The sequence below is a fragment of the Mesocricetus auratus genome, unplaced genomic scaffold (genome assembly GCF_017639785.1).
Source record: "Mesocricetus auratus isolate SY011 unplaced genomic scaffold, BCM_Maur_2.0 Super-Scaffold_100007, whole genome shotgun sequence".
Classification (NCBI taxonomy): Eukaryota; Metazoa; Chordata; class Mammalia; order Rodentia; family Cricetidae; genus Mesocricetus; species Mesocricetus auratus.
Genome location: NW_024429191.1, coordinates 60,223,273 through 60,245,594, shown reverse-complemented (window position 1 = coordinate 60,245,594; position 22,322 = coordinate 60,223,273). Strand labels below are relative to the sequence as shown.

Sequence of the window (22,322 nt, the reverse complement as noted above, 5' to 3'; positions counted from 1 at the left end):
TTTACTTAACCCAATATAACCAAAATAATATTATCATTTCAATATGCAATCAATTATTAATTTTTTTTATTCTGCCTAGAAATCTTGATGCATATTTTACACTTGCAGACTTTCTCAATTTGAACTCACCACATTGTGAGCGCTTGGAAGTCATGTGTGTCTGGTGGCTTCCATATCAGACAATGCAGCTTCAGGGAGTCTCTGATGTTGGTTAGATGAAACTCTGGGCCTCAGTTTACCCACCTGTGCAGTCATGGTGATACTCTCCATTCTTTTAATACCACTGGAGTATTTTCAAGGTCTGAGAAATCAATTAGCACTCTGGTTTTCAGAACATTGGTTTTGAGAAATAAGAAAACATGGTTACAAACCAGCAAATGTCTTTCCTGCTACCCTTCTTGGATCCCCAGAGTGATGGTCTTTCATGGGGGTGGGGTGCATTCTTAAAGCTACAGGATATATGCTTGGGCCGGGTAAGGGGGCACTGCCTTCACATTGTATAAAGAACCAGTGCTACAAGAAGTTAAATCTAGGCTAGAAACTGAACCCATGAGAGCATACTGCTCTACCCAGGGTACCCAGAGAATTTCTGGAAATCTTTAACCAGAGAAAACAGGTAGAAGGTGCCACTAGCATGGGGACAAGTGAGCTAGCATGTGCAGGTAGAAAATGTCTCTCCTGGGTCCCAGTTACAAGCATCTATCTAGTTGTGACTCCTGAGAACTATGCCTTTAACATTGGCAAGGTAGCCCAGACCTGGCTCCTGGGGTCACTCATTCTGTCTGTCCATCTTACTGTCTTTCCTTTATATTTAAAGCTAATTTTTACTTCTCTCCTTCCTGCTTTTTCATACCAGGTTTTGTTAGATCTGCTTCATGCCAGACATGTTCAAGAAAGCATGCCCATTTTGTTCTAAAACCTCCTAAAATTTAGACTTCCCTTCCCTTTCATAGGAATTATTATCTTATTCTAGCCTTAGCTTTTAGTTTTAGTGAGATACATCTTGACAACACAGGGAGAATTTGAGATTTGAACAGCAAGTCCAGATTTGGGCTTGCCTTTCTAGTAAACATACCTGAGAAGGCCACACCTCCATCTCTTCATTCTGACGGTATGTAAACTCCACAAATAGGAACTCTGTTTAGCCCACATTGGGCACAGGATGGGGGCAAATGTTTGAGGAATGACAAGATGTATATGGTTGTAATATGGGGTGAATACAGGACAGTGACTGTATTGCAAATCTTGGAGTCAGAAAGCTTTCTAGAGATGCTCTGGCATCCCCCTGAAAATGAGGATTGGAGAGAAAATATAGAGAAGCAGATGGAGCTCTCACACAGGGGTGGCCTGGAAGGGAGCAGGATACGCTCTCACAGTCATGCTGATGTGTACTGGACAGAACACCAGGTTAGCATCAGAGGATCCCGGTCTTTACTACAGCTGTGCTGTGAAATCCATGGATTTGCTTCTCTTCTCTGCTAAGATTGAATCAAAGTGGATGTCTTTGGCTTTACAATTTGTTTTTACTTTATGTTATGTGAATGAGTGTTGTGTCTGAATTTAAATCTGTGCACCATTTGCATGCCTGGTGCCCAAGGAGGCCAAAAGAGGAAATCAGATCTTATGCCCTGGCACTGGAGTTACATCCAGTTGTGAGTTGCCATCTGAGTTTTGAGAATCCAACTGGGGTCTTCAGGAAGAACAGCCACTGCTTTTAATTGCTAAGTCACCTCTCCAGGCACCCAGCCTTTGTCATTTTTAACACAAACTTGTATAGCACAGAAGACACACGTGGGCATTTGCAGCCTAGAGAGCAGTTACCTGCTTTCCTACCTGATTGAGCCATGCTAGGTTGGGCCAGCTGTCAAAGAGCATGAATTTCCAGTCACTTGGCAGGCACCTCCACTCCCTGGGGCAAGCAGCTTAGTAATTGTGAAGATGCAAGAACTTGGCTTTGGCAGTGGGCAAGTTCAAAGGCTCCCTGATGTAGTTCATCCTTCAACTCAATGTCGCCCTTCTTGACAGGTCGGCAAAAGAGCATCCTAACTTCATTAGCAGACTCATGTTCTAAAGCCAGTTTTGGTGCCGACTGCTGCCTTTCCCATAATCCCTTGCCATCTCTGGGTGCCAGTTATTTCCCACGGAATGATGTGGTTTGCTTGGATTATTTTCAAGTATCCTTTGCCCTTTGGTTGTCCACATCTTTTCAGGAAGACAAGTTCAAACCAGGGCAGGAAGGGATCTGGCTGTTGGCCCAGTCACATAAGCAGCCTGTTTGTTTCTGTAAAAATTAGCCATTGAATAGTCCAGATGTTTGAGCTGCCAGAAGTAAGAGAGAGCCCTCCTGACCACAGACCATGACCAATTTCAAGCTATTCAGCCATTTCTTTGCAAAATAAACAAAAACAATGGAAGGAACTTAATCCAAGAAAAAGACGCTTATGGGATTCCTGTTATGTGCCAAGGGCTGGACAGTTGTGGTTGCACTGTCTTTATCTTTCAGTATCATGCTTGGAGGTCACATTTTAAAGGGGGTCTCTCCCCTTAGATATTCCTGAAAGGGAAGTGATTAGGAGCCTTATTTTCAGATGTTGTGTCTGAAGGTCAGAGCCATCACTCAAAACTCAGATTCAATTATGTCACTTCCCAGCTTAAAACACATCAACCTCTTCCCATTACATACGGCTGCCCCTCCCCCTCCCTCTCCGACACTCAGCCCTTGCACTCCATGGCCCTGACCTCTGCTGCACACACTCCAGACTCCATCTGTGGGTTTCTCTTCCCCCTGCAAAGCTCTCTGCAGCCCTTCAGCTGGATGGCTCCTTCAAATCCTTAAGACTTCAGCTTAAATGGCATCTCCTCAGAGAGGCCTCTTAGGAGAATCCTAAGTAATCCCCTTCTACCAATTAGTTTTCATTACAGCACCAGTTGCATCCTTCATACCATGTCTCACAATTTAAATTTCTTATTCAGTTGCTGGCTCGTTCGTTTGTTTAAGCTCTGACTTTCCCTAGTCTTTCTGTAGACTCCAGGATGGAGGAAGGCGGGGCTCTTTCTTCACCTGCAGGCACCTGGTGGTTAACACAATGCATGGTATATGAAGGTATGCAAAGGATGTGTGTGTTGGAGAGCCCTGATAGCATTAAGAAGAGCTGGATGAGAGGCCTTGCTTTCAAAGACCCCACGAACTTATAGGGGGAGGTCATTGTGCTGCTCAAACTTTTGCATCCCTGTGCCAAAATACCTGGCACCAGCAACTTGAAGGAGGAAAGATGAATTTGGGCTCACAGTTTCACCATGGAGGAAAGAACACAGTGGAATGGAGTGGCTCACATTCTTACAACCGGGAAGTAATGAGAATGCCTGTGTTTGAGGTCTCTCTCCCTTATGTCCTTTTACTCTATGCAAGCCCCAGCCTATGCTATAGCAATTCCCCACATTCATAGAGTCTTCCCATCTTGGTTAATCCTCATAGACACTCAGTTGTGTGCCTTGCTAATTTCATAGGCACTTCTGAATCCACTGAAATGGACAGACAAAATTAGTCATCACTGGCCTATACCTTGTCAGCCTACCACACAGACACATCTCCTTAAAAACATAACACTCTACCCCAACCTCTCCCCAAATGAGCATGTCCATTCTACAATGTTAAAGTCCATGCCCTAAGAGTCTCATAGTCTTAAACAATCCTGACGTTCAAAAGTTCAAGGCCCAAATCTCTTATGACACTCAAGGCAAACTCTTATCTATGGGCTCTTTTAAAAATCTAAAAGCAAGCTAAAGACTTTCCCAAATACAAGAATAAGGATGTGCATTTCTGTTCCTAAAGAGGATAATAGGTATTCAGCAAGGAATGAGGGAGAAAAACAAGACCAAAACCTAGCAGGGATAATGTTCAATTTCAAAGCCCTGTGTCTAGCATCAGGAGCATGTGGTGGTTTGATGTGATTTCCCCAGAGTTTAAATCCCCATTCCTGCAGCTTCATCATCTGCAGCCTACACTGCCTTTTCCTTAGTCCAGTTCTGCCTACTGCCTGCTGCTCTTGCAGGTAGATGTCCCATATTTGGGTCATCTCCAACTTCCTGGCGTTTCCATTGCAGTTTAGGGTTAGTTCTTGCAGTTTCATGTATCATTGCTCAGGGATTGCCTGCAGAGGTTCAGATCCCACTTTGCATTGCTTACCCTCATGGACTTTCCTTTGATATGTACACTGCAGCCCCCATGATTCCTCAACACTTGCATTTTGCATGTCTGTAAATAAGAACCAGATTTCAAAAAAATATATTTCATGATTTATCACCAGCTTGATCAATAGTTGGGCCCCCTTGGGCCTTGAGTGGAATTATCTAGGTGCTCAGGGACTGAGAGACACAGTGGTCCTTGGGAACCTTAGAAGTGTAAGGAGGGAAAAATGATGAGAGCCAGAGTCTGGACGGAAGTTAGGTAAATGTATGATGAACATTCCATGAGAACTAGCCTCTTAGGCAAGAACAGCCAGTGAGTTATGGGAGAGTTGAGTGGACTGTGTTTACAGCCCTACCCCCCATCCCACAGAGAGCACTGAGTAGCTCATTTATCAACATAATGCACAAAACATATGGATGCCTGATGGCTTCCTCTAGACATCTGCTATGGTCCTTACCCCATCACAGGAATGCAGTCCATGTAGGAAAGTGAAATGTAGGAGCCCTGCGAACTCTGACTCCCTACCACATTTACCCCATGCTTCCATGCTTAAAGGTAACTATCATGTATGGGATTTTGTTCCCATGTGAAAATAAGGTAGGAAGTTTTCAGATCTGAGAGGATATGGTATGACCAAGAGAACAAGCCCTGAAGGGACCTTAAAAATATCAACTGGGATATCCTTATTCGGGAAGGGACAAGATCTTCACCTTTACCTCAGGACTGACACATAATTTCCAAATTTCTTTACCTACTTGACAGAGAAGAAAGTCACCCCAAAGTAGATAGAGCATCTTTTGAGGTCACAGAAAGGACTGGATCCCAAATCAGGTCTCCCTAACTCTGCAGTACATGCCTCCTCAGCACTCTATTTCCCCTGCACAGGAGATAGAGAAGGACTTGCTGGAAGCAAATTAATGACTGAGCAAGAGCAGCTGGGTTCCTTAACTTCTACTATAGCAGCTACTCCTAGTCTGTTTGTAGTTATCATCCATTGTGCATTGTGTGTTTGCTCTTCTATGAGTGACATGGTGGGAGTAGTTAGTGACTGTAGGATATAAAAGCCCTATTTCTTGTTCCCAAAAAGCTGATGATTGCTCTGCAGGCAGTAACCAAGTAACTCAAATGGAAGGCCTTCCTCCCTTTCCCTTCTCCATCTCCCACACCCCAGGCCTTCTCCTTTTAGCAGCTTGGCGTCAGTGCTGAAAGGAAAGAGAAAACACTCAGCAAAGTCTCACTTGACATGTTCTTGACTAATAATAACCAGTGCCGGGTGGAATGAATAGGGCAGCCTTCCAGGAAGGCCGCTATTTGACAATGACCTCAGATGCCACCATTGCCCTCTGTCCATCACAGGTATGAAGGGCAATTTCTTCTTGGCTGTAGTGAGATGATGCCATGACTAGGGTCATAGGCAGAACGAAGGAGGTGAAGAAGGGCTGCTGGTCTGGTAAGTGTGGGGTGTGCAGAAATCCAACCCAGACATGGAGTCGATATTTGCTTCACAGGAAGGCACAGAACAGACCCAATTCACTCTGTGGTGTTAAAACACAGTGCGATAGAAGAGCAGATATACTGGGTCCATGGAGACATGGGGCCCTGTTATAGTGTTTACAATGGCTAGCTGTTGGGCCTTGGTCAGAGTTTGTCCTCTGTGAATTTCCTTTTCTGTAAGTGGTAAGGAAACATTCATCTGAAGAGTACACAAAGGGAAACTTGCTAAGCACCAAGCCTTGATTGAGCTATCACTTAATTGCAACGGAGATAATGACGATGATAGTGATGAAGACTGATCACAGCCTGTCATTCCTCCTGGGTATCTTTGGAAAATGAAATATCTTTGATTTCCACCGATGCTTTAGGTTATAACAGTCAAGGGATGGGTGGGGTGAGGGCGAGAAAGACGACTCATTAATATTTAGCTCTTATCCTGTGGCATCTATTACAATAGGCTAATTTGCATAGGTTTCTTTTCATTTATTCCTCGTAAGAAGCCTTTGAAAAAGGATTTAGTTATATCTTATGAATGAGAAAACGGAGGTCAGAGAGGTTAAGTCACTTGCTCAAAGGCACACAGTGATTAATTTATGGAGCCAAGGTTTGACACCAAGGCTAAAGGTTGGCTCTCTTATGGACTGGGTCTCTCATGAACCAATTGGAATGTAATCCCATGGCTTTCATATGTGATCCTTTATTTTCTACTGGAACATGTCAGAAGAAACCCTATCCCAAAACAATTCCAGCAAAGGAGACATGAACAGAAGCCCCAACAATTGTGCCTGGACCCATTTTGACATCCACATTCATTTCTTCAATTATTTTGTTATTATTCACAGATTTTCATTAGTGTTCATTGAACCAGACTCTACTTTTGGCCCTAGGGATAGAAAGACAAAATAGTGCAGTGAAATTAATGGCAACTAGCAGTACTGTGTGTATGTGTGATGTGCCCTTTGATAAATGTAAGTCATAGGTTGTATACGGATGAATTCATCAGTGTCTAGCTGGGAGAGAAAAGTCATCCCAATTTTTTTTTAACAAAGAGAATTCAACCAAAAAATTATTAGTTGGGAATAATGAATTGTGAGCTAGATAACGTAAAGGACAAGGAGGGAATAAGCGATTACAGATGCAGTTACTAAAAAAGAAGCCAGTGTCTGTAGAAATGAGAGAAGACAATGAAGATGTCAGAATTCGTAAAACGGAGATGCCAAGAGGAGACATTCTGCAGATCCCAATCTAGGGCCACTGGGGAGGGGGCTCTTTCCTGATGGGTCAGTTGTTCTGAACATGGAAGAAAGAACCTGTGGGAGCTTCTGGGAAAGGAACCACCCATCACATAGTGCTGGTCTTTGTGAAGGAATACAAGACATGTGCTGTGAAATGCAAGGAAACCTGGCTGGGCTAGATAACCACGGAAGGGTGGAGCTGTAAACAGGGGATGCCGGCAGGAAGAGGAAGCAGATGGTTTGTTCACATGAAGTAAACCAGAAGATACAAATGGCCTCTTCCTCATCCTACCTTGCAGCCCTCTCCAGTTCCTTCTATTCGCCAAGCCCAAAAGAATCACCAGCTGGCAAAGCAGAGATGTGAGTCTCAGGACAAAAATCACAAGATGGTCAATAAAGAAGTAGGGTCCTGACCTGACCTCTCATGTCTGGGTGATTTTGCTTAGCAAGATCATCTCCAGTTCCATTCACTTAATACAAACAGCATATTTTCATTCTTTATGACTGAATAAAACTGCATTCATATAAAAGGCACATTTTATTTACTCATCCATCTCTGGGCTCTTACTCTGTAACTTGGCTGGTGTGGGCAGTGCTTGCAATGAGCCTTGGTGCACATGCATTTCATTTGATTTTCTTTCTCTGGGGTATATGCCCATGAGTAGTCTAGCTGGATCAAACAGTGGTACTTGTGTTTTGTGTTTTTGAGGAATCTCTGCACTGATTCCCACAGTGGCTACTGCAGAGTTTACATTCCCACAAATGATGTTGTTGAAGGGTTTCCTTTTTTAGTCTAAATCCTCTTTTACTCTTGGTTATTTCGTTCAAGATAACCACTGTGACTGAGATTAGATGGACTCACCATGTAGTTTTGACATGCATTTCCCTGATGACTAAAAGCTGAACAGTTCATGTAGTCATTGACCATTTATACTTCTTGTTAAAAGTGTCTGTTTAGTTCATTTGACTGTTTACTAATTAGATTATCCATTTTTATTGAACCTTTAGGTTCTTTATATATTATGGATCCTAATACATTGTTCAATGAACAGTTAGCCAAGGTTTTCTTCCATTCTCTAGGCTTTCTCTTCACTCCATTGTTTTCTTTGCTGTACAGAATTATTTTATTTGATACAACTCATTATCAGTTGTATTTCCTGAGCTATAAGAGTCCCATTCCAAATGAGAGCTGATCTTGAGTGGCTTCAGGGCGTGTGCCTAGCAAGCATGTCATCTTTTCCAGAAGAGGGGGCAGAGTTGTAAAGGGTATAAGAAGGACTGAGCCAGAGGAGAAAAAAAGCTATGTTGATCAGAGCTACTAAGTCATTTTAAGATCTAAAAGTGGAGGAGCTGAGGAGTGGGGTTCAAGCACTCCTCCTTTCACAGACATACCAGTTGACTATTCATGTGCAGAAATATTTCCATAAATGCAAAGGGATATAGATAAGAGATTACAGTATCTAGGTGGAACACAGAAATAAGAAAAGGTTTACTGACATAGGCCAGACAGTTTCCCATCACATGTATCACATCTTTCCAAGTCCAGGTGGTATATCACAGAGGCTTTCCACATGGGGAAAAGAGAGAGAATGAGCAACTTTATTTTTTATGAATCCCAGCACTGGGTCAAACTCACTGTACCCATTTTGCAGGTCTATTCCCTAGGACCCACACACCTGCTCACACAAAGCTCTAGGTTTACTCGCATGGGCCCAGAACTCAGGTTCTTTCATGTGGGGAGTCTATCAGTATCCTTCCCATGGATCCTATGGTCCTGAGAAGTGCTGGAAAGGCTAACTGATACAGGACTTAACTTATTGAAACAGAACTATAAAGACTGGAAGAGATAGCTGTCTGCTCATCAAAATGCAGACACCCACACTAGAGCCTGAGGGGCATGAGCAATCAGGGAGACACACTATCACCAAATGAACAAAGGAGTCATAGTGAGACACAGTGAATCACCAAATCAAGGGAGCTGTAGACCTGCACCTTGCCCGACAAGAGATCAGAACAGCCCTCCCCGCCACCACCACCCCGCGCAAACCCTGTGAGCCATGGAGAAAAAACATGAAGACAGCCTGGAGGACTAAGAGGACAACAACCAACAGAACAAATGAATAGGGGCTGTGCGGAAGTGTTGGAGGAGCAGAGAAAGAGAGCGACAGACAGCTGATCTGAAAAAAAAGAAAACACCGACCAAGCAAGGCCTAGTGGCAGTTATTCTGGAGGCTGATACAGGAGGATCACAGAATTCAAGGCCTGCCTCAGCTACTGAGTGAGTTCAAGGCAAGTCTGGGCAACTTAATGAGATCCTATCTCGAAACAAAAAGTAAAAAGAGAACTGGAATGTCTTGGTGTTAAAGCACTTGCCTTTGCCTACCACGTGCAAGGCCCTGGTTTTGATTCCAATATAAACAAATAAATAGATAACCACATAGCTAAATGAAGTGACAGAAAAGAAACTCCTTCCATCCATACAGTGAAATGAACATGCAGATCAGTGTTGCTGGGGTGCCCCAAATAGTTATAAAGTGAAATATTTTCACAGATGCATCAGACTCCAATGTTCAAAAGACAAAAAGTTCTGGAGGCACTGAGAAACAAACAACTTATCATAGCATATGTGATGCCATGGTCTGAATGTGATGTGTTCCCTCATAAGCTCATGCATTTGAATACATGGCCTCCCATGTTGGTGCTGTTAGAAGACATACTGGGATCTTTAAGCAACAGGACTTCAATGGAGGAAGTGGGTCACTTGGAGGCAGGCCTTAAGGTTTTGTAGCCTGACTTCTCTGCTTCTTGATGGTACATGCGATATGATCAGACATCTCAACAGTAAATAAAAAAGTTTAAAGAAAAGATACCCTTCTTCCTTGAATCTGTTTCTTATTGGGTGTTTGGTCCCAGCCATGCAGTCGATCTTTCCAGAAACCTTGCAGGTGTGGATAGACAGGAATGGTATCTTCAAAATGTGGAAAGAAATAAAAATTTCAAAACACGAATACTATAACCATAAAGGCTGTGTTTCAGCGAAATGAAAGAGAAATTAAGAATTTCACATCTATGTGTATGTTGTAGGTGTTCATCACTTGTCTGCTTGGTCAGAAATATTAGTGGGTGGTGTTCTCACTGCAAAATGAAAGGATCCTAATTAACATAAAAGTTAAAATGCATAGTAAAGACAGTATTACAGTCAGCTTCAGAGCATTCTGGTACTGTAATGTAGCACATAGATCACTTTTACCACTAATGTGAGTTTAAAAGAGAAAGGTATTACAAATAGCTACACTTATAATAATTTGTAATTGAATATATACTATATAAAAGATGTAAGCTGTAACATTAATAATATAAATGTGTGAAGAGGAAACACTAAAATGTGGCATTTTCTAGTGGTCAGAGTTATTTGAAGTAAATTTTATTAGATGTGTGTGTGTGTGTGTGCGCGCGCACGCGTGTGTTACAGGGTGAAAGTGAATGAAGATATATGAGTGGGGCCAGAAATCAATGTTAGGTGTTGTTTCTCAGTTGCTGCCTGCCTTGTTTTTACACAGGGTCTCTCACTGGACTACCAAGATGCCTAGAGTAGTTGGCTAATGAGTTCCAGAGCTCTGCCCACTTCCATCTCCCCAACACAGGGATTACAAATGTGTACCAACACAACCACACTTTAATGTGTATCCTGGGAGAGGAAGTCAGTTCTCCAGTAGCAAGTACTCCACAGGCTGGCTTCCGGTAGAACGCCATAATGCTTTGTGTAAGTCAATGATAACCTGCAGTAGCTACATGTATGACAGAGACAAGAATCATAGCCTATGGCTACAAAGGCTATCCAATCAAATAAAGACAGAAAGAGATGGAGAAGAGAGCTGGAAAATAACCAAATAGCAATCATTATATGTCAGTAGCAAGCAGGCATGGTGGCACATGCCTGTAATTCCCATACTTGAAAGGCAGAAGCAGGAAGATTGCCACAAGTTTGAGGTCAGCCTAGGCTATAAGATCAGCTCTGGGCCACCCTGCGTAATGAAACCCTGACTCAAATACAGCAAACATACAAGCAAATTTTAAATCCGTACTTAATAACCCCTTAAAATGCAATTACATTAACTATTCTAAACAAAGGACATAGTGATGGACTGAATTACAAAATCTTCAATGAGACTCCATGCTTGAAAGGCACTCTAGTTTTCAGGACATACAGTCTGAAAGTGAAAGGATGCAAAGAAATCTCTGCAGTGATAACCAGAAAGAGCCACTGTGGCTATGTGTGTATCACACAGAATAGAAATCTTAAACTTTTTAATTAAAAATCATTTTATTGTTTTGCCCATGTGAGTGTTTCACCTGTAAGCACGTCTGTGTTCTCTGTGTGTGCAATGACCTTAGAGAGACTAGAGCATTGCATCACCTTTCCCCAGTGGGACTAGAATCAGACGGTTCTAAGATACCATGTGGGTACCAGAGATCAAATCCAGGTCCCTTGGAAGAGAAGTCAATGCAATTAACCACTGAGTCATTGTTCCAGCCCCTACACAGAACAGAATTTAAGTTGGAACCTGAAGTAAGAGACAAAGAAAGTCATTGAATAATTACAAAAGTGTCAACTAACCAAAGGAAACAGTAATTACTAAGCTCATGCAGTTACTATCTGAACACTTAAGTACATAAAGCAAGAAGGAACAAAACTGCAAGGAGAAAGGGACCAGAAAGAAACATTAGCAGGGACTTCAGAACTCTACTCTCAAGAAAGGCCGATCTTCCTGACAGAAAATCAATAATGAAACAATCGACCTGAACGGTACTATAGACCAAATGGACTCAACCGACAGATACAGAACTTTCCATCCACACATCCTTTTCAAGAGCACACAGGGTATTCTCTGGGATAGATCAAATCAAGCCATGAAGCAAGTCTCCACAAACCTAAGAAAATGGAAATTGCATTAAGTATCATTTCATCCATGTAGTTACAAAACTAGAAATCAATAACATGAGGCACGTTCCTGAATATGTAGGAATCAAACAACATAGCTGAGAAGCCAGTCAAAGAACCCAAAAGAGGAGGCAGAAAAAGACTGAGAAAAATGGGAATGAAAGCCTAGCGCAGGGAAACTTATAAGAGGCAGAGCATATAAAGAGGTCTCTTCAAGGAAGTGTGCAGTGGCAAGTGCCTACACTGAGGAAAAGGAGAGGTCTCGGGCAGCCCGACTTTCACCTCAAGGGATTAAAGGAAGAAAGCAGCCCAAAGAAAATGATAAAAATCAAAGTGGAAGTTTAAAAAACACAAAAAAACAAGAAGAATCACAGAACTCAACCAAATTTGGATTGTGTGTATGGTGTGCACAGTGCACATGCCCTGTACACTTGTATGGAGACCAGAGGGTAGCCTCAGATATTGTTCCTTGGGAGCTGTTTATATGGATTTTTGAGAAAGGGTCTCTCACTGGGATCTGGGACTCACTGAACAGGCTAGAGTTGTTGGCCAGGGATCCTCAGGAATGCCTCTATTTTTATCTTTCTGGGGCTGGTATTTCAAGCCCACATCAACAATCCCAGCTTTTCACAGTGAGTTCTGGGGCTTGAACTCAGCACCTCATGTTTGTGTAGTTTTCAGATCCTCAGTAGCTCTTTCCTAACTGAGCTATCTCCTCAGTCTAAGTTCTGGTTCTGAAAGATAGAAGTGACAAACTTTGAGTTAGACTAAGAAACAAAGAGAAACTCATGAACAATTAAACATAGGTGCTAAGCCCTTTATTTGATACCCCTGAAATGCAGGCAATCATAAGAGACAACTGTGAACAATTATATGTCAGTGACCTGGGTAACCTAGATGATAAAAAACTCCCCAAAACAGACAGCTTATCTGGCTAAGAAAGAGAAAGAGAAAGCCTCAACCATATCATTAGCAACAGGAGATCAACAGGATGAAAGTAAAATATGACCTTCTCTGTAAACACAGAAGTGTTTAACAAAATTCAACAAGCTTTCATGACAAAACTATCAGCAAACTGTGTGGAGGACTGATAAAATAAAGGCCACGTGTGACTAGCCCACAGCTAAAATGGAATGGACAAAGAGTTGAAACGATTTCCTTAAGATCAAGAAGAAAGCAAGGATACCCATTCTTGCTGTGTCTATTCCACATAGTATTTGAAGTGCTAGGCAGAAAAACTGGGCAAGAAAAATAAATAAGAGTCATGCAAACAGAAAAAAAAGACACAAACTATCTCTAAACCCCTAAATTGTTGGAGTTAGTAAAAATTCACAAAGTTACAAGGTACACACGCTGTGAAACAAATCGGTTATATTTCTATAGAGTGACAGTGAACAGTGAAAGAGGAATCAAGGCACATGCTCAAGTGTAAGAGCATAAAAATACTTGGGATAGATAAGGAGACGAAAGAAATGTAGACTGAAAACTCTACAATGTTGATCAAAGATATTGAATAAGGTACAAGTAAATGGAAATAGAACATGTGTTTCCTGATTGGAAGAATTTTTACTGTTAAAATGTCCATGTTTCATAGAGTGATCTACAGGTTCCATAAGATCTCTATAACAAAAAATCCAGCTCCAGGGGACCAAGTGTCCTTTTCTGTCCTCTTTAGGCACTGATATGCATACACACACACACCCCACAAGAAATCAGTATCTCAAAGTGGTAAAGTGGTACTTACACTCCAATGCTCAGTGCAACATTAGTCTCAACAGGCAAGATGAAGAATCAAACTAAATGTTCATCAATGGATCAGTGATAAAAAAGTGAACCCTTCTCCCACATAGGATTAATATTCAGCCTTAAAACAAAGGGAAATTCCTTCATTTGTGACAATGTGTATGATCCCGGAGAACATTGCATTAAACAAAATAAACCAGTCAGAGAAAGATAAATACTGAATGATCTCATTTATATGTGGATTGGAGGGGGAAATAAGTGACCTTGCAGAAACAAAGTAGAATGATTGCTGCCTGGGGCTACAAAGCAGAAACAGGCTCATAACTGTCAAGGACATGCAATGTCCTGTGTAGGATGGGTAAAGGCTTGTGACCTAAGGTATAGTAATGTGACTGTGATGAACAAGGCTTTGCTGTGTATGGAAATCCATGAAGAGTGGATCTTAAGTGTTCTGCCCATAACGTGCATTTTGTGAGGTGTAAGGTGTGATGGATATTAGGTAGCTTGATCCTTGTTGGTCAGTTCACAGCGGACATTCATATGGAATATGAAACTGTGACATAGACACATATCATTCTTTTTTGTCAATTATTCCCCATCAAATATGGACAAGAATAAAATTTAAAAAGAATACAATTTAAAAAGATCACACACACACACACAGAGGGAAGGAGGGAGGAAGGAAGCCAGGGAGGGAGGAAGGGAGGGAGGGAGGGAAGAACAGAGGGATGGAGGGAGGGACAGAGGGAGAGAGGTATTGTTCACTAGAACATGAGCCAAGGTACAAAGGAGAGTGGGGAGGAAGTGAGGTGTGAGAGGTAGGTAGGAACTGTGTGGTGAGGGTGGAAAAATGGCTCCAGTTCATATAATTTTCCTGGTTTTAGCCTCTTGCCTGCCAGTGGATAGAACATTATTATCTTCATTGTATGAACAGGGGATTCAGCTCAGGGAGGTGATAACTCCTCCCCTACTACAGAGACCCAGCAGGAGCCATCAGCACTAACATGTGTGGGGTTTGGCTTCATGAAGGTAGGTATTGAGGCCAGGGGTTAGGGTACAGGGTAGTTACAAAGGCTGTGGGATGCTCTTTTATTAATATAGCACTAGTGAGATTCCATATGGGAAAGGCTGAATGAATCACACATATAGATCGGGTTCTCAAGGGTGCAATGCTTGAAATCTTATTGCAAGAAGCTCATTTCTCCTGTGTTGTCCCAATCCTTTGGGACTCTTGGATCAAATGAGCTGATGTCTGCAGCAATATAACTTTCCAAGTTGAGAGACCACAAGTTTCCTAACTCCCAAATCTGAAAGTATGCAGAACCAGGCATTAACTTGATCCCTGACCACAACCCCCCAGATGTCACTTCATCTTGAGGGCCAGTGACTGACTTCTCACCTTGTAAGCAAGTTGGCAAAATCCAGTCCCCTCCACCCTCAACCCCATTCTTGTTATAGCTAATTTTACACTTTGCTGTCACTTGTTATTAGGCGAGAAAAACACACAGGCCTGCTAGCAAACCCTCATTTAAGGGGAAGTAAAATACTCATCACTCTGGCATGCTCAGGGAAAGAAGCAATTACCCAGCAGATATTGCTGAGTGCACCTCGCAACTTTGCAACCTAAGAAGGGATGCTGCAGAGTAGTCAGAAAACTCCTCTGGTCTCACAGCATGGTGTGACTTCTGATGCTCTTTTTGGCCACATCCAAGTGACACCATGTGGCGTTCCTCAGGGTGACAAATGAAAGAACATTTGCCAACTCCCATGGTGTCCCTGGCGAATCTGCTGTTACATGGATCATCTTATAATATGGCCAACTTATCTGCAGGTCCTGGCTGGCTGCTGACAAATACTGAGCAATTTACGAGTAGCAGGGGCAGCACTGGGCTGCTGGGGTGGAGTCCTGATGTGGGAACATCCTCTGGCTCTGTAATAGGCTGGCACTGCCCTGCATTGATGAACGTTTGCAGAGCAGAAGACAGCTGACATGATAGAAGCTTAATGTGATAGATGTCCTAAGTAGAGGGCACTGTGTTGGGCTCTGGAGATACACAGGCAAATAAGACAGACAAATGGCAAGGGAGAGGGAGGGCGCCTACACCCTGTCCACACAGAAAAGGCTCACCCTGTCCACACTGAAAAGGCTCATCCATGGCATCTTTCAGACTCCATTACTTTCTGAAGAGGAAACTAAACATAATGCACAGGTGGAGAATGCAGAACAGAATGTAGGCTGCGGTACTGTGGTCCTGTTCCCTCCTGCTTCCTTTATGATGCCAAGCGCTACCCACATCAAGTGATATAGGCAGGACTCTCAGTTCAGAGAAGCTAATGACTTGCCAAGTTGTCACATCTCTTAAGCAGCTGGAGTTTAAACTTGGAAGACTTGACAGTGTCTTCCTGATGCTAAAAGATCTATGATACTTAAAAAACAAGGTATTTTCATTCTGTCCCTTTCAAGAGAAACAGTAAGAGACTGTTGTGGGAAGGGCCTATTTGCTGTTACAGGGGTGGTCCCCAGCCTGCAGTGTGCTACCATTCCTTTGCTTTTTGTATTGTCATCATGAGTTGTTCGGGGATCATAGGATCTGAGGCTGCATAGTCCCACAATGGCCATCTTTGGACTGAAGAGCCAGGGAAACCAGTGGTTTCTAAGCAAGAATATGGAGGCCTCAGAACAGGGGGGAGCAATGATGTGGCCATGGAGGAAGGTGAAGGCATAGAAGCTCCTAAAGAGTTGATGAGGCAAGTCCACATTCAAAATCTGGAGTATGCAGAGTTTGACCTCCACAGGCAACTACACCTACTCAAGAAAAGTGGAGTCAATGCTTCCCACCCCTGCCCCCCTGCTTATTTTCTTGTCTGGGTTCCAGCCTATTAGATTCTGCTGCTCATATTCATGGCAGGTCTTCCCCACTCTATTCCTGGGTTGTATTATCAGTCACCTCTAGACATACCTTCATCGACTCACCCAGAAACGTATGTCTGAACTCTTCTAGGCATTTTCCAACCCAATCAGTTTGTTCATATAGATCCATCATAGCAGGGTACCTGGGGCAAGAGTCCTGATGGCTGTGATCTCAGAACAGCTGTTCCCTTGTGTAGCTTCCTGCCTCTTTCTTAGAGCCTCTCAGTATTCATGTGGTCTGGCCCCAGTCATCCATTCATCTACCAAATAAATCCCTGCTATACACTTTCTGTAACCTAATTTTTGGGCATTGGAGGTACAGTTGCTAGTGATTTTTTTAAAGAAGGAGATGGAACCTGATGTATGGTACTTGCTGATTTTTTTATTAACAAAAACTTCTACCCAAACTACCAACATGAAGTGCCTGAGCTCAGAGTCAGGCACACACTGACTCATCGTTCATAGATGCTGAAACTCCCAACGAAGAACGTAAAGGAACAAAGTGTCAGGGTCATGGGTGCTGTCTCCACAAATGCTTTCTGAACCACAGAGAGACCTAAGAAATCAATTTTCTCATCCCTCCTTTTGTTTTCTCAAGCAGCCTGCTGTTCCCATAATGTCACTGGCATCCAATCAGAATCCCTGACCAGACTGAGCTCCTGGGTGTTGTACTCCAAGATAACATGCATTCTGGCCAAAATGGAGCATGGAGAACTTGTCTGTGCACCATTAGACAGGGAATGCCAAAACAGAGTATGGAGAAAGAACATCTTGTCTGTGCCCCATTTGGGGAACACACATTTCCTTAGTTAGTTGGAAGTGCTGTGAGTAACTCTGAGCTTCTGCTTCAGACCCTGAGGATGATGCAGGCTGTCTGCCAGGTATTCTGCTTCCCTGTGAAGTGTTCTTATGACTCCACCCCTGAGTACATCCTATAGACCCACCTCCTGGACAACTTGTATTAAATACCAAATAAGGAACACGAGTTCATTTGCTTTGAACAAAAGTTCTGTGCAGAAAAGGAAATCCAATCTCATGTCCAAATTGCTCCTAATAAGCCCACAATTGGCAGTCCTGGTGATGACCCTCTCAGGCTGTAATTGTGTGAAAAATGGATGCCTTCCCACAACCAAGACGAAAGACCAAATCTTCTCCCACTAGGTAGTGGTTAATAATCTCATTAAGTTATTAATGAAGTTAGCAGAGCTTCCTGCCTTGGTTGGCAGGGAATAGCAGATGAGGCTGTTTTGTGGAACTCTTGTGGAAGCCAAGAGCTTATTACATTTGGATTTTTCTTCCTTGCCAGATTATGGTCCCCTGGAGACCAGACCCTGTGAGATGCCATGAAGAGAAAGTGGTGGGCCACATGGGGATCAATTTACGTGTGTGTGTGTGTGTGTGTGTGTGTGTGTGTGTGTGTGTGTGTGTAGGTGTGTGGCCGGAGGCTATGTGAACTGGGAGAGTTGGAACAAATGGTTCATTGTAAGGCAAATGGCAGAAACATTCATGGTGGATCAGGAGCCCCAGGACCTTAGCCTGGTTGTTCTCAGCTACTTGTCCAGGTTCACTTCCTTCTCTGGTGTGTTTTCCATATCAGCAAAGCCAAAGAGGGGTTTGAACCAGCTGACTCTAAGAACCATTTCCTAGTTTTATTATTCTGACCCTTACAGTGGCTGTTAGGTTCAGAGGGAATAAAATAGCTTTCCCCTAACACGTCAACACCAAGCTTCAAACCAATTCACTCATACAAGAGTGATCTGATGTTTTCATTATACTGGTGAACTCTCCCAAATGACATCACAGATCATCTATGTGGTTTAGAAGCTGTTTGACTTGGATTCTAGAAAATTCTGTATCCAAATCAGCTATTCTTCATCCTCTTATTCTTTTTTAGCATCATGACCTAGAAATTTGGGGTTAAGATAGGAGGGTGGCATTTCCTTTTGTCTTTGAATTAATGTCTTTGAACTAATAAGTATATGCCATCATTCATGGTTAATTCATTTGGAAAATTACTATGTGTGTTTAATGCTCTGGGAGAGATGTGGCAGTCTAGCTGCTTCTTGTCAAAGTGCTCTAGGCAAAACCAATTACTCCTGCCTTGGCACCCACTTCACACCCCTTATTCAGCTCTTCCCAGGCTGCATTCTGGTTGTGATTCTCAGTGTCCCCCCCCCCGAGAAACCCCTAACCTCCCAAGGCAGTTGCTGTATCTTATTTCCCACAGCCTCCCCTTTCCCATTGTGTCTCACCTGTAAATGTTTGTACAGCTAAACTGAGTTGGGCTCCTTATGGGAAAACAATGAAGGCAATGGGCTCAAAAATTATTTTCAGAGCCTTTGAGTCTTTATCTGTTTTATCTACTCAGCTGTTTCCCAAGTCTATACAATGAGGCCCAAGGTCAACCCTGTGGTCAGTATCAATTGCCCAACCTACATGAAAAACATCAAAATAAAAAGCTGGTGTTTGCTGAGTAAGCATTCAAATATATGAACCTCTGGGGGTTAGTGTCATTTAAGTCTCAAGATGACTTCCTTTATTTCAATGTTGAGTGGCCTGAATTGCCCTTTTAAGTCCATCGCTGGGAAGTATGAGTGTGGAACTGGATCTGTGGTGTGTCTACCCATAGAATGCCTTTTCCTGGGGAAACATGAACAAATGTTTATTCACCTCAGATGCAGCACAGATGAAAGACCCAAGAAAAGACTCCACCCAAGTCTAGCTTAACGGACAAGTGAGTTTACTAGGGATATGTATAGGAATGCTGGTAAGGTGTTCCAGCAGCACGAATTACTCAAGAGCAGCAGCCTCACTACAAAGCCCACTCTAGCTTGAGTGATGACTCATGAAGACTGCAACCCTTGGTCTCTGAATGGCTTTTGGGAAGCTCAAGTTTCTTTTACCAGCAGCTACTTGATGATCGTAAAATCTTAGGGAGGTGCCTTGTAAACCTCCTGGGTTTCAGAAGCTTTCTGAGCCTTGTGAGTTGTATTTACTCCCAGAATCTTAAGGAGCCTCTCTCTCTCATCTTTCAATTTAGAGAAAATATATGTACAACATAGTGATATGGGTGCAGGGCTCTGGTAAAGCCTCCTTGGCTTCATACCGAAAAGCCACTCTGTCCTTGGGAGCTGGGATCTCATTTCTTGTACTGTTTTCCATAGTTAAACCAAGGCAAGACAAATCCTTGAGTTTTACAAGTACCTGTGTGGTACCCCTGCCCTGTGTGCTGCTTTCTACACTGAGGTTACAGATCAAACACACTTGTAAGTCTAACTTATGCTTCACATCCCTTCAGGTAGCCCTCTTCTCTGCACTCCCAGGGATGTCCCTGCTCTTGAACATGTCATCCCCACTCCCACACTATGCTTTCCTGCTGCTGATATTATCACAGCTCTACTAGCAAGGGAAAACCTTTATGAATCACTCAAGTTGGATTCTCTTTAATGTTGGGTTCCCCAGAGCAGTGCCCATGATATGTTCCTCCGATTTATTAAGAAGACATGTTAGGAGGGAAAAGCAGGGAAATGGAAGTAGCTAGAACAGATAATCCAGGTATGGGAGCAATTTGGGACAAAGGCTTGGCTTAGCCTGAAGGACAAGACAGTTGGGAAGTGTAAATCACAGCTCAGAAGGTGACTGGGCTTCCCCTGCTGGCAGACAGAGGTGGGCTTGGTTCCCAGATCCTAGGAGTTCTCTTGGGAGAATGGCAATGTGGATGTCATTACCTAGTGGGTCATTTGAAACGACAGATGAGAACCCATGCAGGCTGGAAACGTGGCAAAGAGAGGTGACAATAACAGGACCAAGCTGCATGGAGGGTTAAAAATGCCAGCTAAGGAACTGTTCTGCAAGTCTCCTTCTTCCTTTGTCTCAGTTTCTCCACTGAAGAATGGGATTGTTCTTATACTGTGATAGCATATAGGACTGATAAACAATAGGCAGCCACCAAGTATTAGCTGCTTGCTTTGAAAGAGGCTTGCCCTTCAGAGGTGCATGTTCATACCATGCACACATTCTATACCGTATCTGCCATACTATCTTATATGATACGATACTGCTACAGTTTGTAAACCATTGTATTCTTCCTACCTCAGTCCTCTGAGCTTGCTTCACTCTTCCCATGTCTTTCTTGCCTAAATAATGCTCACTATCCTTAAGCCTTCTTATAGATGTCCATTCCTCAAGCGTGTCTCCTTTGATCCCCTGGCTTGCCTGTCTCAACATCACGGCAGCAGCTACCTCGTACATGACCAAATGCCACAGGGTTTTGATTATCTCATCATCTTTTTGAGCAATTAGTTGTTATTTGTTTTCTAAAATTGTGTGTATTGAAGCAAGCAAACAAAATTCCCGTCAGCATTAGAACAGGTCACCATTTTGACTTTTGGATCCCTAGAGTCTAAGGATGTGTTCAATGAAGACCTGAGTGGATAGAGGCATGAGTGGACACCAGTGCTAAGCCCACCAGTGGTCACAGAATTGATTGCCTCTGGTATGTCCATTCAGTAGGTGCTCAAAAAATCTTAAAGGCTGGTTAATGGGCTACTAGGTTAAAGAGTGGGGGGATTGAAAATAGCAGTTAAGAGCACTTGCTAGTTTTCTAGAGGACCTGAGTTGGTTCCCAGCACCCATGTCAAGCAGATTCAAGGCATCTGAAACTGCTGGCCTCTGCACATACCTACATGCAGATACATATATACCTACACATATACCTACACATAGTTATACATAATATAAATAAAATTCCTTTAAAGGGCTATTGGAATAAGTTTGCTAGGCCCGGGATGCATCTGTCAGGCAGGTTGTAATTTCTCTAGGTCAGATGTTCACTAAACATCAAGTAAAAGGACTGAATATGATGGCCTACAAAACCTTTTTAGTACCTGGTAACCAATGTGGATCCTCTGAAGAAGATGGGAGAGGGCTGCAGAGGCTGCAGGCGGTAACTGCCACAAGAAGTGATGCCCATAAGAAATGGGATGCATCAGAGCCCTGGGAAGCTAAATCAAAGTCTGGGGTGATGTGCTGAAGGGCCTTGGCTTGACCTCAGGAGCAAAGGCAGAGAAAACTGGAGTCAGTCAGGGCTCAGCATCAGAGCATGGCCACTTGCTCCTGAGAGCAAAGTAGCCATGCTCTGATGTGCCAGCAGGTGGCCTGTCTGACACATTTCCCTGATACTGGTGTAAATGACTCAGCTGCTCCATTGCTATATGATTTGTGGCCAGTTAACATGTTGCATCACTGGCTGATTCTGTATACAGTGAGGTCCATCTGTAGACTTGTCAGAAGTAAATGACTTAAACCATGTGAGGTACTTAGCATGATGATCAGTAGAGTACCATGTGAGGTACTTAGCATGATGATCAGTAGAGTAACAACTTGGGGTGCACATTGACAGTGACTGTCCTGTCATTGATGTGGCTGCACATGATAATGGGGAAGGCATTCAGGATAGAAGCATGCACCCAGTTTCCTGGTCTCTGGTCTTGTGCTCCCATGTTTAGCATGCTACTCCACAGATTTTCTATGTTGGTATAGCTGTAGAGCCTGGCCGCCCTCTCTTGGAATCCCAGGTCTCTAAACTACTTGTTCTCCAAAGCTCACACTCTTGTTTGTATAAAAAGAAGATTAAGACTCACCAGGGAAGATGACTCTGGGGGTAACTGCAATCTGTGGAACGTCTGCTGTGGAAAGGCATGGTGTGAAACCTGGTGCTCTGCTCCCTGGCAGCATCTGGGCACTTTAGGGAATAGCAGGCGTTCAGCCATTCCCAGAGTCATAGTGTGGATCTCAAGAAAGCGTGAC

The 22,322-nt window shown here is 43.2% G+C and overlaps 1 protein-coding gene across 1 annotated transcript in view; it reads left to right on the top strand.

Annotated features, from left to right (window-relative positions):
• Asic2 (acid sensing ion channel subunit 2) overlaps window positions 1-22,322 on the top strand; it is a 1,047,597-nt gene that overhangs the window by 114,300 nt on the left and 910,975 nt on the right. The gene's annotated exons all lie outside the window — the stretch shown is intronic.